The following is a 5,308-nucleotide window of genomic DNA, read 5'->3' on the forward strand; positions in this document are numbered from 1 at the left end:
ATGCATCTTAGTCTCAGTTGTATAAAAGTGAATTTTTCTGTATGAAACTGTATTTTAATAATGAAATGGAGATTGTTTTAAAAGTTAAAACCTCATTCAATTTTCTGTATTATAGGGTTTATACTGAGTACAATATTGTATAACTGTATTAATTCAACTGTAAACCTAATAATTTACAGCTAATTTTGAAAGAGAAGCAACTTAGCTCTGGAAATTGTTATTGAATATGTCAATGCTGTTGCAATGAAATGCCTCTTCTAATCATTTGGTTATGAAATAAATAACTTTAAAAAATAATAATAATAGTAGATGTGAAAAGAATTAGCATTGAAATCTACCTGATGACTTTATATCCATGCTCAGATGCCAAGGAGCTCAGAAATTAAATGACTGTCATTAGTAATAATCAGATATATAGAGATTAGAAATGCATATGCAAACATCTTAATGTCAATTGCATTGAAAATGAATTTTTCTGTATGAAACTGTGTATTTTAATAATGAAATGGAGATCTTTTTCAAAGTTTAAAACCTCATTTAATTTTATGTCTTATAGGGTTTATACGGAGTACAATATTGTATAACTGTATTAATTCAACTGTAAAGCTAAAAAGTTACAGCCAATTTTGAAAAAGATGCATCTTAGCTCAGAAAATTGTTATTGAATATGTCAATGCTGTTGTAATGAAATTCTTCTTCTAAGTATGTGGTTATTAAATAAATAATAAACTGAAAAAAAATCACACATTAGATTACAGATAGTAAAAATAAGTATTTTAACCTATAATCGAAGGTAACAAACATGAGCAACCACAAGTAATCAGACAGAATTGAGCCTTTGCCCTTATGTGTCTGTAACAGCTCATCTTGATGACTAACGCCACCAAGCCCAGTGCTAGGAAAGTGTATTGGGTCAGTAGTCTGTGCTACATCCTGGAAATTTCTACAGGTATCACCAGTGGACCAAAGAACGTCTACTATGTGACTCAAGGGTCAGGCCTATAGTTTAACCTGCAGGTATGTATGACTAATCTTTATTTACACCTACCAGATGATGGGGAACTGTGGAGGAATTACGTTTCTCTGATGAGATTTCTCAAACATCATGGAACCAAATTATAAAAAACCTTCTTTAAAAAATCCCCTCAGCTTCTAACAATTTGAATGTTTCAGGTTTCACTTTGAGGTCTTGGATCAATTTGGAGTTGACTTTTGTGCAGGGTAACAGACAAGAGACTTATATGATCCTTCTGTGCATGGAGATCCAATTTTGCCAGCACTGTTTGTTGAAGATGCTGTCTTTCCTCGGGGATGGTTCCTGGCACCTGTGCCAAATAGGAGGCGACTAAATCTATGTGCACTCATGTTTAAGTTCTGTATTTTGTTTTCATTGATCTACATATCCAGCTTTGTGCTAAAACTATGCCAGTTTTATCAGTAGACGTCCGTCAGTAGACATCTGTAGTACGTTTGAGATATGGTATGGCAATCCCCCACAGTATTGCTCTCTGTGCTCAGGATTGCTTTGGCTGTTGAGGGCCTTTTGTGATTCCATATGAGTTTTTTGATGGTTTTCTCTAATTCTGTGAAGAACGACATGAAGATTTTGATTGGCATTGTACTGCGTCTTTAAGTTGCTTCGGAAAGGATGCTAACTTTCACCGAAGAGCTCCTACCAATCCATGGGCATGGGAGGATTTTACATCCCTTTGTGTCTTCCTCAATACCTTTCTTCAGAGATTTAAATTTTTCCCCGTAAAAAAGTTTTAATCCCTTTGGTTATGTTTATTCCTAGATATATTATTTTGTTGAGGCTGTTGTAAATGGCAGTGTTCCCATAAACCCTTTCTCTGATTGCTTCTTATTGGTATATAAAAATGATACTGATTTTCGTACATTGGTTTTGTAACTTACCACTTTTCTGAAAGTGTTGACCATTTCTAGAAAGTTTATGGCTGAATTTTTGGAATATCTTATGTATAATATCGTAACATCTGCAAATAGGGATAATTTGAGCTCTTCTTTTCCAATTAGTAGCTCTTTAATTTCCTTCTCTTGTCTTATTTCTCCACAAAACTTTCACACACTATATAGAAGAGGAGAGTGTACAGCAAGCAGCTTTCTGATTAGTGATTTTAATAGCAAATGTTTTTCTTTATTTACAATGATGCCCGCTGTTGGTTTGTTGTAAATTGGATTTTGTCAAAGCCCTTTTGTATGTGTTTATTGTGCTTTGTGAGTACTTTGTTGAGAATTTTTACATTTATGTTTATTAGCTATATGTAAAGCAATCAATGGTCCAATCCAAACATAAAGCCTAATAGCTGCAACAACGACCAATGTAGCAAACTGTCTGTTGACGCAGTGCCACTTTTACCTTGGGAGAAATCAACAACATTCTCATTAGACATAAAGTCTGCTCAATATTAACGAACTCACGTTTGATATTGTAAACATATGCAAATACACATGACTGGAGTAGTCTTGGATCCTAATGAAAAATCTCTCTCTGTAACATCCATAGACAAATTTAATTTCTTACTGTGTGCTAAATATGTATCCTTATATTTACAGACACGTATATCTCTCATCACTCATCAAACAAGTATACTTCTGCAACAGATGGAGGCTCTTTCAGAGTTCCACAACTGGCCACACAGAGAATAACTGTCTGTGAGATGCCCAGCCCTAAGTGACATTTTCAATGAACCTTTATACCTAAGTCTCAAAGAACATCATGGAAGAGGGGATTGAGAGATTGAAGTTTCTCAGCTTTCACCAGAAAAGCATCCTCATGCCACAGAAGGTGAGTAGCATGGAAAGCCACAGCTGGACAGAGTGTACAGAGTCAGAGACTTCAGACTGTGTGTGCCTGGGTAGGACTTCTGTATTAAACTTCTGTCACCAGAAGGCTCAGAGACCAGTGTGGGAGTGTGGAAGGAAAGATTGTAAGAGCCAGGGATCGTGGTGAAAGGTGATCCGTTTGTAATATGATGAATCCTGCTTTGATGAATGTTACAACCAAGAAAACATGAATTCATGGCTATCACAAAATGTTGTGAAGACCATGAGCAACAATACTTATAGCTATAGAAACAGAGACATGACTGTCAGAGAAACGAACTTGTGTAGGGATGGGCAGTCAACTCTATCACGGTTTTCACTGCACATTTCTCAATGCAGGGAATTGTACTAAGTGATAAATATCCTGCTGGGTTATATGCGTTGCATATCATAACTGGGAAATATAAGTTGAACCATGTTTATGAGGAATGACAATCTTTGGAAGTAAATATTGATCACCTGGCCATGGGCCTTGGCAGGTAAGGCCAATAAGGAGGAAGTGTCCTCAGGGTCATTCTGGAGCCAGGCAGAAAGAGGGAGCTAGCTGTGGTTACAGAGATAGATGAGAATGAGCCTATCTTCCATTTGCCCCGACCAGATGTTCCCATCTCGCCAGCTCAATGGCCTTGTGCAGTGTCCCAATGTGAAAAAAACAGTGGCTCATGGGAGTAGTTGTTGTAGACTCTTTTATTTCATGCTATGATCAAATGCCTGGGAAAATCAACTATTAGGAGGAAGAGTTCCTTTAGTCATGCAGTGTGAGAGGATGTGTCTCAGCCATTGCAGGGACTATGTGTCGCATCTACCATCAGAAAGTTATAAATACTAGGTCTCACTTACTTTTGCGCCATTATTTAGTCTGGGACTCAAGTCCATGGAATAATTGCACTCATAATTAACATGAGTCTTCCCACTTCTACTAATATAAACTAAAATCTCTTTCTCAGACAGTTCCTAAGTCTGGCTCCTAGGCGATTATAGATCTTGTGATAGTGACATTCCATAATTAACCATATTAATTCTAACACCCTCAGCTAGACACATATTCATATGTCTTTGATCCATCACTTTGCATCACCCTTTCCAAAAGTCTTATTGCCATTTAATAATGCAAAATGCATTCAGCTCATCTCTTAAAATCTTCACATTATTGAATAATACGTACTGGTGAGATCCTATAAAAATGAAAATTAAAATGCACGATTTCAATGTATAATGACACAAAAGCATTCTGATTCAAAAGACAGAAATGAGGCAGAGTAAGAAGTGATCAGACCAAAGCAAGACTGAAACACAACAGGGCAAACACCGAATCCTACATGTCCAGGTTGGGAATTTGGTGCTCTGGATGGAATCGTCTGAGCTCCAAGGGGTTTCTATAGCTCTGCCCATTCAGCTCTGTTGCCTGCAACATGCATAGATAGTTTCCTGGGCCATGTCCACACCATACATGGAACTTTCCTCAGTGGATGCCCCATGGTCCTGTCATCTCCAATATCCTCGGATCGCCATTGCAACTTACACTTTTTTTTTTAAAGAGGGAGCTAGCTGTGTGGTTACAGAGATAGATGAGAATGAGGCTATCTTCCATTTGCCCCTGACCAGGTGTTCCCACAACAAATTTTCAGAACATTCTTTCTGAGAAAATGACTCTACAACATATTCTTGGTCCTTGATGTCTCACTGGCTCCTTGAAGCCAAACTCAATAAGTCTCTTATATTGTATCTTTTAGACCTGCAAAACCAGTACCAGATATACTGTGTCACCAACTTCTTCAGTAAGCTTGGATTGTAGATCCAGTCAAGTAGATACGGAATATGACGCATCACAATAGGATATCACTGAGAACTGAGTAAGGTATTGTTTCCCACCCCTCCCCAACTTGTACTCCACATTCCTCATTGTAGGAAGCAACTGAAATAAAAAATGACATATTTTCATACTTAACTAATTTTTACTAATTTGCTTGCTTTTTAAGATTCCCTTAGATGCTGAATTCCAGATCCAACTTGTGCTTTTGTAGAGCAGGCAAAAATGGGCCATCAAAGATCCTTGGGACCATCTAAAGAGGGTTGAACTATAACCTTAACCATGAATACCGTGTTCCAAACTAATCTAAAAGTTCCAAATTAGCTCTTGATTGCAGGCAAAATGTCAACTCACTCATATATTTCAGCATTCTTTTCTTCAGCTGGTAGGAGTGTATGAAGGAATCTGAAAATACATGATTAACAATAGGAAATTATTTTAATTAAGTTTGAATGATATGTAAGTATGGATTTATAATGATGATTTCACAATTTAAAGATCCACTTATGGAGTGATTTCTTCTCTTTTTGGCCACTATTTGAAATTCAAAAGAAAACTTACATCTCAATGATTTAGATGTTAACTGCTAAATGATCTTAATACATTATTTTTCAGATATATATATATATATATATACTAGTTTATTTGCAGTTA

General features: G+C 36.6%; 1 protein-coding gene across 1 annotated transcript in view; it reads left to right on the forward strand.

The window, feature by feature from the left end:
• The window catches only part of LOC103728737, a 47,987-nt gene that overhangs the window by 32,687 nt on the left and 9,992 nt on the right, over window positions 1-5,308 (forward strand). The window lies entirely within an intron of this gene.

Source organism: Nannospalax galili, unplaced genomic scaffold, assembly GCF_000622305.1.
Source record: "Nannospalax galili isolate Female #2095 unplaced genomic scaffold, S.galili_v1.0 scaffold412, whole genome shotgun sequence".
In the NCBI taxonomy this organism is placed as follows: Eukaryota; Metazoa; Chordata; class Mammalia; order Rodentia; family Spalacidae; genus Nannospalax; species Nannospalax galili.